Raw genomic sequence first — 13060 nt, 5'->3', positions numbered from 1 at the left:
CAAGATCGGCTATTTGAAAATACACAGTCAGAGGAAAAAAGAAAAAGAATGAAATGGAGCAAATATGTACAAGATATAAAAAATTAGCTCGAAAGGTCACTATATAATGATAAAGTGGTCAGTTCAGAAAGAACATATAGTTATAAATATCTCTGCACCCAACCCTGTATCACTCAAATCTATAAAGCAAACATTAACAAATCTAAAGGGAAATAAATACTGCCATAGCGTAACAGCAGAGGACTTCAACACCCCACTCTCAGTAATAAACAGATCATCCAGACATAAATCAACAAATAAATATCTATACACTGGACCAAATAGGGCTAATTGACATTAACAGAAATTTTCCCCCAGTGGTGGCAGAATACACATTATTTTCAGCAGCACATAAATAATTCTCCTGAATAGACCACATCTTGGCCCACGAAACAGTTCTCAACACGTAAAAGAAATTAGAAATCATATCAAGTAACTTTTCTGAATACAATAGAATAAAACATTAATAACAAGAGGAACCTCAGAAACTACAGACACATGGAAATTAAACAACATGCTCTAAAATGACAAATGAGTTAGTAAAGAAATTATGAAGAAAAATTTAAAATGTCTGAAACAAATGAAAATGAAAAAACAGCATACCAAAATCAATGAGATACAGATAAAGCAGTACTAAGAGGGAAGTTTACAGCAATCAATGCCTATATCAACAAAGTAGAAATACTTTAAATTATGTGATACTTTAAGTAAACTAAAGATATACCTCAAGAACTAGAAAAGCAAGAATAAAGCAAACCCAAAATTACTAGAAGGCAAGAAGTAATACAGATCAAATCAGAAATAAATTAAAACTAAAGAACAATTACAAAAGATAAACAAAAAGTTGATTTTTTTGAAAAGGTAAACAAAATCAACAAACTTTTGACTAAACTAAATAAGAAAAAAGGAGAGAAGACTCAAACACATAAAACCAGAAACAGGGCCAGGCGCGGTGGCTCATGCCTGTAATCTCAACACTATGGGAGGCCGAGACAGGCAGATCACAAGGTCAGAAGATCGAGACCATCCTGGCCAACACAGTGAAACCCTGTCTCTACTAAAAATACAAAAAAAATTAGCTGCATTCGCTTGTAGTTCCAGCTACTTGGGAGGCTGAGGCAGGAGAATCACTTTAACCCAGGAGGCAAAGGTGGCAGTGAGCTGAGATCACGCCACTGCACTCCAGCCTGGCGACAGAGATAGACTCCATCTCAAAAAAAAAAAAAAAAAAAAATTAGAAACAGAAAAGGTGACAAAGCAACTGAGACCATAGAAATACAAAGAATAGAGAATGTTATGAATCACTGTATGCCAACAAATAAGAAAACCTAGCAGAAATGGATAAATGTCTGGACACATACAACCAACCAAGATGGAACCATTAAGAAATTGAAAACCTCAACAAACCACTAACCTGAAATGAGGTCAAAGCTGTAATAAAAGTCTTTCATTCAAGAAAACCCCAGATCTGATGAATCCACTACTGAATTCTCCCAAACTTTTAAAGAGCTAGTACAAATTCTACTTAACTGCATCAAAAAATTGGAAAGGGGGGAATACTTCCAAACCATTCTACAAGATCAGCATTACCCTGACACCCAAACCAGACAAAGAAACAACAAAAAAAGAAAACTACAGGCCAGTATCACTGATAAACATACATGCAAAAATTCTCAACAAAATAATAGCAAACCTAATTCAACAACACATCAAAAGATTATTCACCACAATCAAGCATTATTCATTTCAGGGATGCAAGTATGGTTCAACATATGCAAATCAATAAACATGATACATCACATTGTCAGAACCACAAAAAATATCCTGCGATTATTTCAGTAGATGCTGAAAAAGCCCTTGATAAAATTCAGCATTTCCTTGAGAAAAAAAATTCTCAACTGGATATAGAAAAAACATACATCAAAATAATAAAGGTCATATATAACAAACGCACAACCAACATCACACTGAAAGAGAAAAAATTCAAAGACAACTCTCTAAGAAATATGGCCACTTTCATCACTTTTATTCAACATAATACTGGAAGTCCTGGCCAGGGAAATTAGGCAAGAGAAAGAAATAAAAGGCATTTAAATTGGAAAGGAAGAAGTCAAATTCACATTGTCTACAGATGACATAATCTTATATTTAGAAAAACCTAAAGACTCCACCAGAAAACTGTTAGAACTGAAATAAATTCAGCAAAGGTGCAGGATACTAAAATCAATATACAAAAATCAGTAGCATTTATATATGCTAACAATGAACAATCTATAAAAGAAATCAAGAAGTATATCCCATAGCTACAAAGAATATCAAATATCTAGAAATAAATTTAACCACAGAAGTGAAAAATCTATACAAGAAAACCATAATAAACACTGATGAAAAAAATTGGAAACAACCCAGAGAAAACATATTCCATGCTCATGAATTAAAATAATATTGTCAAGATGGGAATACTATCCAAAGCAATTTATAGATTCTATGAATTTCTGTCCAAATACCAGTGATATTCTTCATAGGAATAAAAAAAAATCTTCAAATTTATATGGAACACAAAAGACCCTGGATAGCCAAAGCAATCCTGAGCAAAAAGAACAAAGCTGGAGGCATCACAATGCCTGACTTCAAAATGTACTGCAAAGCTATAGCAACCTAAACAACATGGTACTGGCATAAAAATAGACAAATGGGCCAATGGAACAGACTAGAGAACCACAAATAAATCCATGCATTTACAGTCAAATACTTTGCAACAAAGTTGCCAAGAGCATACATTGGTGAAAAAGAGTCTCTTCAATAAGTGGTGGTGTGAAAACTGATATTCACATCTAGAAGAATGAAACTAGATTTCTATCTTTCACCACATATGAAAATCATACTCAAATGGATTAAAGACTTAAATATAAGACCCCAAACTATGAAACAACTAAAATAAAACATTGGGGAAACTCTTCAGGACAATGGTCTGGAAGGGTTTGTATGTAAGACCTCAAAAGCACAGGCAACCAAAGCATAAATAGACCAATGGGATTATATCAAGTGAAGAAGCATCCACCCAGCAAAAGACACAGCCAACAAAGTGAAGACACAGAATGAAGAGACAATATTTGGAAACTATCTGACGACTACTAACTAGAATATATAAGGAACCCAAACAATAGCAAAAAAACGGATCAAAAAATTGGCAAAGTATCTGAATAGACATTTCTCAAGACATACAAATGGCCAACAGATATATTAAAAATGTTCAATATTACCAATGCAAATAAAAACCACATCTTACCCAGGTAAAATGGCTTTTATTTAAAACAGGGAATATCAAGCCTGAGCAACAGAGCCAGACACTATCTCAAAAACAAAAAACCAACAACAAACAGGCTGGGTGCAGTGGCTCATGCCTGCAATCCCAGCACTTTGGGAAGCCTAGGTGGATGGATCATGAGGTCAAGAGATCAAGACCATCCTGGCCAGCATGGTGAAACCCTATCTCTACTAAAAATACAAAAATTACCCGGGTATGGTGGCACACGCCTGTAGTCCCAGCTACCCGGTAGGCTGAGGCAGGAGAATCGCTTGAACCCAGGAGGCAGAAGTTGCAGTGAGCCAAGATGGCGCCACTGCACTCCAGCCTGGTGACAGAGCAAGGCGAGACTCCATCTCAAAACAAACAAACCAACAAAACACAGAATAACAGATGCTGGCAAGAATGCAGACAAAAGGGAATCCTTGTACATTGTTGATGGAAATGTAAACTGGTAGAGTCACTATGGAAAATAGTATGGAGGTACTTCCAAAAACTAAAAGTAGAACTACCATATGATTTTGCAACTCCACTCCTGGGTATATATCTAAAATAAAGAAAATCAACATATCAAAGATATATCTGCATTTCCATGTTTACTGAAAAACTTCATAATAACCAAAATATGGAATGAACTAAAGTGCCTATCAGTGGATGAATGAATAAAGAAAATGGAGTATATACACACAATGGAATATTATTTAGCATTATAAAAGAATGAGATACTGTCATTTGCATCAGTATGAATGGAAATGGAAGTAATTATGTTAAATGAGATAAGCGAAGCACAAAAATATACATATTGCATGTTTTCACTCATATGTGATATCTTAAAAAGTGGATCTCATGAAGAAAGACAGAAAATTAATAGTTACCAGAAGCCAAAGAATGGTAGGGGGAGGGGAGGAGTTGAAGAGAGGCTGTTGATTAATGGGTAAAAATATATAGTTAGATAGAACAAATAAGACCTAGTGTTCTATAGATTAGTAAGGAGATTATAGTTAACGTTACTGTACATTTCAAAATAACTAGAAGAAAATAATTCAAATATTCCTAGCATAAAGAAAAGATTAATATTTAAGGTGATGGATATCCTAATTACCCTGATTTGAACTTCATACAGTATATGACTATATAAAATTATCATATGTATCTCCAAAATATGTACATGTATTATATATTGATATGGTTTTACTGTGTCCCCACCCAAAATCTCTTGAGTTGTAATCCCCACGTGTTGGGGACAGGACTTCTTGGGAGATGATCAGATCATGGGGCAGTTCCTCCATGCTGTTCTCATGATAGTGGGTGAGTTCTCACAAGATCTGATGATTTTCTAAGGGGCTTTTCCCGCTTTGTTTGGCACTTCTTCTTGCTGCTGCCATGTGAAGAAAGATGTGTTTGCTTCCCCTTCTGCCATGATTGTAAGTTATCTGAGGCCTGCCCAGCTATGCAGAAGTGTGAGTCAATTAAACCTCTTTCCTTTCTAAATTACCCAGTCTCAGGTATGTCCTTATAGCAGTGTGAGAACTGACTAATATGTACATCAATAGAAAATAATAATAATAAAGAAAAAACAGAAAACAAAAATAGATGATGTAATGTCTAACATATTAATCATTACTTAAAATTTTAATAGTCTAAATACAACAATTGAAAGAGAGATTAACAGAGTGGATTTATTTAAAACCCCAACTATATGCTATATATAAGAATATACTGCAAATTTAATAACATAGGTAGACATAAATTATAAAAGCAAAAAAGACAGATAATGTAAACTTTAAAATGTACCAGTAGCTTATTAATCTCAGATAAAATAGACATCAGAGCAAATAAAATTACTAGAGACAAAAAGGGACATTACATGATAAAAAGATAAGTCCTTAAGGAGACATAATGATCCTAAATGTGTATGTAACGAATAACAGAATTCATGAAACAAAATACACGAAATATAAACCAATATATATTAAAGAAGAAATAGGCAAATCTGTAATTATACTGAAGAATTTAACATCCCATTCTCAGCATTTGATTAAAAAAAACTAGCCAGAAAATTAGTAAATATATGGAAAAAATGAGTAATGCAATGAAACAACAGAATGTAAATCGAACACTTTAGGCAATGGCAGGAGACTACACCTTCTTTCCAAGCACCTACGGAAAATGTACTAAAATACACCATATTCTGAGCCATAAAGCCATCTTAACAAACTTAAAAAAATTGAAATCATATGAAATGTTTCCTGACCATTATAGAGTCAAACTAGAAATTAACTACAGAAATAAAACAAGAAGATCCTCAAACAGTTGGAAATTTAATAACACACTCTTAAGCAATCCATGGGTCAAAGAGGAGGTCACGAAAGAAATTTTTTACAAATACATAGAAATGAATGAAAATATTATATATCAAAGTTTGTGGATCATAGCCAAAGCAATGCTGAGAGGGACATTTATAGCACTAAATATTTACATTTGAAACAAAGAAAAATCTTAAGTAATTTAAGTTTTTTTTCCTCAGGATAATAGCAAAAGAAGAGCGAAATAAATCCAAATCAAACAGAAGGAAGAAAACAACAAAGAGCAGAAACAAAACGAAAACAGGAAAAGAATAGAAAAAGTTTAATGAAATCAAGAGTTGATTATTTAAAAACATCAACAAATTTACTAAACCTATATTTTTAATTTTTTCCCTTTGATAACTTTGGTATTAACAAATTAATAAACCTATAGTAAGACTAACAAAAATAAAAAAGAAGACACACATCTCCAAGTTACCATGGAACCCAGTATGCTTGTCACAAACTAGATATAATAAGAGCTACCAAGCATTAAAGTTGGCTATGCACAGCAAAACCCCACCAACACATGAAGTGTTAGATACTAGTCTGGGCACCAGCAATTCCCAAAGGCACAAGGACATCACATGAGCAGGTGACTCATATTGTCATACTCCTACTCCAGTTATGTTGCCTCCTTTCTTGCAACCAACGCCTAAAACCTCAAGGAGAGTTCTTTGTGACCTGTTGACTGAGGATCTGGAACACTGGGCCTGATTTATATATGGTTCTGCACAACCTGCAGTCTCCATTCAGATTTGAATAGAAAAACACAATGGTTCTTATGAGAATTAGTCTTAAAAGACAGTGGTTATAGGAAAGTAACACAATCGACAGAAATATGCCATGAACTTGATAGTCCATTTTGCCTGAAAGTAGAGATGGTTAGAGTTACGGCTCTATTGCTATTCAGAGAAAGTATCTAATGGTTTGACTGAATAGCCTGAGATTTAGAAGAAACAGCAGAAAATGAGTGACAAGGGGAGGCTAGAGAGGAGCTATGTGCACAGGCATTTTTAAATAGTCAAAGAGGGGAAATATCTGTGTCCTTTTTAAATGGTCAAAAAACTACAATATCTAAAAGTAGAATCTTAATTTTCAATTGGAGAAAATAATCTGTTCTGTGGACATTGGCAAGACTCTTTGCTCAGACACCTCTGTTCTTAAAGGTCTCATGACAAAATGGCATGGCAGTTGAAATGAAGGTCACACATGGGCTCAGTAATGTGCATTTTATTTACTGGTCCTTCCACATTTCCCCTAACTCTGAAGCAGGTTGCCTGATAGAACGGTTGGAAAGTATTTTGAAGACTTAGTTATTACAACATCTAGATGACAACACATTGAAGGGCTGGGTAGTATGATCCAAGATATATGCTAAATATTAGAAATTAATATATTTTACTATTTTTTCCTAGAAAAGATGTACAAGTCTGAAAATCAAAAGACAAAAAGAGAATATTTTCAGTGATTATTAACTCTAATAATCCACGAGCAAAACTTTGGCTTTTGTCCCTTCAAATTTGGGCCTTGCCGGTTCATAGAACTTATTCCCAAAAGGGCAATGCTTGCACCAGGGCCACAGCAATGATTCCATTAAACTAAAATTTAAGACTTCACTTAACCACTTTTTTTTTTTTTTTTTTTTTTTTTTGAGACGGAGTCTTGCTTTGTCGCCCAGGCTGGAGTGCAGTGGCGCGATCTCGGCTCACTGCAAGCTCCACCTCCCGGGTTCACGCCATTCTCCTGCCTCAGCCTCCCGAGTAGCTGGGACTACAGGCGCCCACTACCACGCCCGGCTAATTTTTTGTATTTTTTTTTTTTAGTAGAGACGGGGTTTCACCGTGTTAGCCAGGATGGTCTCGATCTCCTGACCTCGTTATCCGCCCGCCTCGGCCTCCCAAAGTGCTGGGATTACAGGCGTGAGCCACCGCGCCCGGCCCACTTAACCACTTTAAAATTATTATACCAGTGAATCAATAGGTAAAGAAGGTGGTTAATCTGATGACTGTATAATTGATTGTGACTGTCAAGTGAAAATTGTATTACTTTTACAGAATTGGGAGACTAGAGTAGTTTGTAGCACAAGGAATATGCATAGCAATGTCTTAAAATTATTATATTCTATGAGAAAAGTTAATAGAAAATGACAACATTTCTTACAGGCAAGGAACTACTAATGTCATAGATCCTTAAGGAATAAAAGTTTTGCATTATTCCATTAGGCAAGTAATCATGAACAGTTCAAATGATTTATATGGAAAAGGAAATAATGGAGTAGGTATAAACTGGAAATTACAAATATCAAATACCACTCTATGACTCATTACTGAAATGAATCGTAAGTATTTATTTTTCAATTTTATATTTATGTGTGTGTGTGTGTGCCACGTGCACACAGTCAGTCCCCAATTGAGGATGGATAGAGGGCTATTGTGGCTTTTATATTATGAAGGATAACTGTAATAGGTGTGTATGATTTTGCTGTTGTCTTCAGTTGGACAAGGAGTGGTATGGAATGCCGAATTGACAAGAAGTGGATGTGGCAGCTGTCTTAGCCCATTTAGTGTTGCTATGAAGGAATACATGAGGCTGGGTAATTTACAAAGAAAAGGTATATATTTGGCTGATGGTTCTGCAGAATGTACAAGAATCATGGTGCTGGCATCTGCTGAGTTTCTGGTGAGGCCCTCAAGCAGCTTCCACTCATGGTGAAAAGTGAAGGGGAACTGATGTGTGCAGAGATCCTACGTTGAGAGAGGAAATAACAGAGAGGGAGGTGTCAGGCTCTTTTTATAAAACAGCATTTGAAGGAACCAAGAGAGCAAGAACTCACTCAGTATTCGTCCTAATTTCTGCCACAGCCGCCCAACAATGATTGCAGGCCCTGAGCTACAAAGAGAGGCATTAGGTTTCCTTACACTCTGCCCAGATTTTCCTTTACAGCACCACTCTCATGGCTAAACATGTGTGGCCTCAGGAGGACTGGTCAGTGACTTCGATCCTTGAACTCCCTATATTAAACCTTGGCTTCCATTTTTTCTCTATTTCTATAATCATTCCTTTGTTCCATAAGACTTACCACGGTTCAGTCTTCCTAACTGAACCTTGACTATTACAGCCTGATTTTGGAATTTCTGAGTTACTATTGCTCTTGTTGGATACTCTGTGACACTTTGGGACAGAGCATGGGTATGTAATTGACTGTATGAGGCATAGCAGTGGCACACTTTTTGGAGACTAAAGAACCCAGTTTCTCTGTATACATTTAAAGTTCATCCAAAAATTTATTCTTCTTAACTACTTATATCATACTGATGATAAATTTGTTGGGTACAAGCTGTCTGTTTTCTTTGTAGCTAAAACAGAATTGTATATAAAAGTACTCCTCAACTAGGTCATACACACATATTATGCATATACACACGTATTCATATATACATATATAAATATATAGTTGAATGTTACATTTTGCTAATGCTTTCTTAAGGTGAGAGACTTTTTTATCAAAAATTACTAAAATGTTATTTGCACACTGTGTGAATCAACAACCATACTTAAAATATTTCCTCCCATATAAGAGTTAAAACAATGTTATTGGTATAGTTCTTTTTGACTTTACTGTCTTTAAGTTCACATAATAAATCTTATTAGATGATAGAATTCAAGTATTTATTCAATCTTATATTTAATTTACCAGTAGTTGCTTGAATATAAAAAACTATTTGTCATGCACAAAATAGCAAAAGCAAACTCAATATGATATTATTTTACATCTCTTAGAATGTTAAAGACTAGAAAGCTGAATAATACTCCATGGTAGCAATATCATAGGGATATAGTAAACTTTCTGCATTCCTTGTCGGAAGGCAGGCTTGTGCATTCACTGGAGCAATCTGGCATCGGGTGATCAAATTTGTACCCATTTGTTATGACATTGCAGTTCTTCTTTAGAGTATATATCCCAAAGAAAGTCTTACAGAGCTGTATCGAGGGACAGGTAGGAAGATGCTTGATTATTGCATCATTATTTGTCGTAGTAGAATGTTACAGGCAAACTGGGGGACTATTGCTTGAACTGTAGTAGGTAAAATATAATAAATCCACACCTAGAGTATTGTTCAGGACCTCGAAGCAACACAGTTACAAGCAACAAGGTTAACGTGCCCACAAGCACATGAAGAATGATGGGTCTTAAAGGTATGGTGATGAATGGAGTAAGTAAGAGATATACTTAATAAGACATGTAAGACAATAGAATTTATGTAAATTAAAAATGCATATAAAACAATTCAAAATTTGTTATAGCAATAAAGAAAACCAAATAAGTACACATTAAATGTATTAGAATGTTTTCTCTAAAGGGAGGGGAATAGGAGTAAATGAAAATAAATGTGTGATACAAGAAAGGGATTTTGAAGAGGCCAATAATGTTAATCTGCCATGACCAGAGAAGGGCTATTAAATCAGCCCCATGCAGTTATAGTCTTATAACCCACAGAAATATTAAAAAATATTTTAACAACTGATATAGCACAGCTATCAACCAATTAGAAGGTTAGCCACATGGGCACTTAGATAATCACAAAGAACACTGGCTATCAAAAACCAATATAGTCACAGTAGTGTGTACCAGCTAATACGAGTCATGCCTATAACCATAAAAGAAATTGAAACACCACACCGACTATTGCATCAAAGAAAACAGATGTGTGTTCTAGCAACATGCAAGTGAAAGAACATTTCAACCATAGAGAAAACTTCCAGAAAATAATAAAAAATAAAGTCCATAGATGAGTAAAATTACAACCCAATTTTCTCAGAATAAATAAAATATTTGAAAATATTATCAAACCAAACATACAAAGATATATGTATAAAATGTAAACACATCAGGACCAAATTAGGTATCCAACGAAGTAACTTTAAATTGATGAGTAAAATTAATTAATGTCATTATTCCATAAACAAATTCTACAAAACATCTAATAATAGATAAACAGAGTATTAAAAACTTAATATGTGCACTTTAAAAATATCAAGAAACCAGGAATGAGAGTACTTCCTTAACTTTAAAATACATTGTATAAAAATAACCAATAGCAATTCAATATAGGTGGTCCCTGACCTACAATGTTGCTATTTATGACTTTTGGCACATACAATGGTGCACATGGATTACGCATTTAGTGGAAACTATACTTTGGGCACCCATACAACAATTCTATTTTTCAATTTTTAGTACATTATTCAGTAAATACATAAAACATTTAACACTTTACTATAAAATAGGCTTTTCTTTAGATGATTTTGCCCAAGTGTGAGTTAATATAAGTGTTCTGGGCACACTGAAGGTAGGCTAAGCTAAGTTATGATATTTATCAGGTCATGTGTAACAAATGCATTTTTGACTTACAGTATTTTCAACTTATGATAAGTTTATCAGGATATAACCCCATCATAAGATGACGAGCATCTGTATATTTAATTGTGAAATGTCGAGAGAATTCCCTTTGTGACTGAGAAAAGACAAGGATGCCTTCAATTCACACTTCTATTCGAAACTGTACTAAAAATTTCAAACAGTTAAAGAAGAAAAATAAACATAAAGCGTAAGTATTTGAATGGAGACAAAGTTATGCTATTATAATATTTAAAAACACAAACAGATCTTCATCAGAGTCAAAGACGAAAAAAAAAGTAAATTACAGACCAGTATTACTGATAAACATAGATGCAGAAATCCTCAACAAAATACTGGCAAACCTAATTCAACAATACATTAAAAAGGTCATTCATCAGGATCAAGTGAAATTCATCCCAGTGATGCAAGGAGGATTCAACATATGCAAATCAATAAACACGATACATGACATTAATAGAATCAAGGATAAACATATTTGTTTAGCCCCGTTCATATTCTATGATAGAAATTTTTCTTTTCATTTGATTTTTATTTTTTGTAAAACATTAACATGGTTCAAAAATTTAAAGCCACACTGAAAAAAAAAAACCAAACTCTGTAGTTACTCTCTTGATTCCTTCAACCTCATTCCCATCCACTGATCTACTGATTTCTAATCTATGCTTCCTATGTTTCTCTTTGCATAATAGTTACGTTTGTGTTTTTATATTTCTGCTTTATTCTTACCTAAAAGTTAGAAAACTAGATATACTTTTTGCTTTTTATGAACTCACTCTACTTCAGTTCATGAAGATCTTCCTCATGGTTTCTACATCTGTGCGGTTCCCCACTGAGGAGATATACTATAGTTTCTGCACAGTGATTTATTTCTTTAGCCAAAATTGGCATGTGCAAGTTTTCTTTCTTTCATAAAATCAAGTTTGATAAACTGCATTTTCCAAAGAAATAATTGACTGTATTTAGTTGTTCAAGCATATTTAAAAGTAAAGAATCTATATTATTATATTTCTCCCATCCTTTCTTTTCTTCTTTTATATTGTGTGTTTCTATCTTTTATTCTTGATTAAATTGGCTTTTTAAAATTTGGGTTTATCAATTGGTATAATCATCTGTGTTTTCTTGTTTCCTTATTTATGATTTCTTTATACTTATATCATTTTCTTTGTCTTGCTTTTTGAGTTAGACTTGTGGTTCATTTATTATCATTCTTTTATATTTTTACTGATATAAACACGGATATAAATATTACTCTGAACACTGATCAAATGCTTGTGGTAAGAGTGCAAGGAAAAGCTCTACTGGAAACTGTTTTTTTTTCTATTTAAATTAATTCTTAAATTCTCAGTGTTTTCTATCTTTTAGCTATGCTGAAGATGTAGAATGTGTGTTCATTTTGTTCTTGCGGTTCATCTCTACAGGTTTTGAAATACTATGCAGACAGATTTCCATTTAGGCCATTAATATGGCTATCTGAAAGTTTAAATATTTTATTTGGTCTATTGTGGTTATATGTATTAATTCACTTTGTTAAACTTCGTGGAAGTGTGTATTGATGATATGTACATTTTACTATATGTGTGTTATAATTAAATGTAAATAATTTCCCATAAAAGAAAAATTAAAAAATTAATGCTTTGTATTAGGGTTAGGTCAAGAAACTTTTCAGGAGGATCAGGTAAGTGACTTTTGTAATGGTGAAATTAGCTGATCATACCAGAAGCTATAATGGTGATAATGAAGTTTCAGAGAAGGAAGTGGCTATAACGTGAACAGAATTTGGTAATAAAGAATTCTGTCTCATTGGATGTAAACAATGATAAAAACGACAAAAATAATGATTATTCATAATTTTTTATTTCAGAGACTTCATTGATTTAAAGTATTCATGTTGTGGCTAGTTGTGAGCATTGGGGATGTGGATGGGTATGTGAAAAATCGGAAAAC

Source organism: Gorilla gorilla, chromosome 5 (assembly GCF_029281585.2).
Source record: "Gorilla gorilla gorilla isolate KB3781 chromosome 5, NHGRI_mGorGor1-v2.1_pri, whole genome shotgun sequence".
Classification (NCBI taxonomy): Eukaryota; Metazoa; Chordata; class Mammalia; order Primates; family Hominidae; genus Gorilla; species Gorilla gorilla.
The sequence above is the reverse complement of the archived record's forward strand: the minus strand, read 5'-3'. Positions refer to the sequence as shown.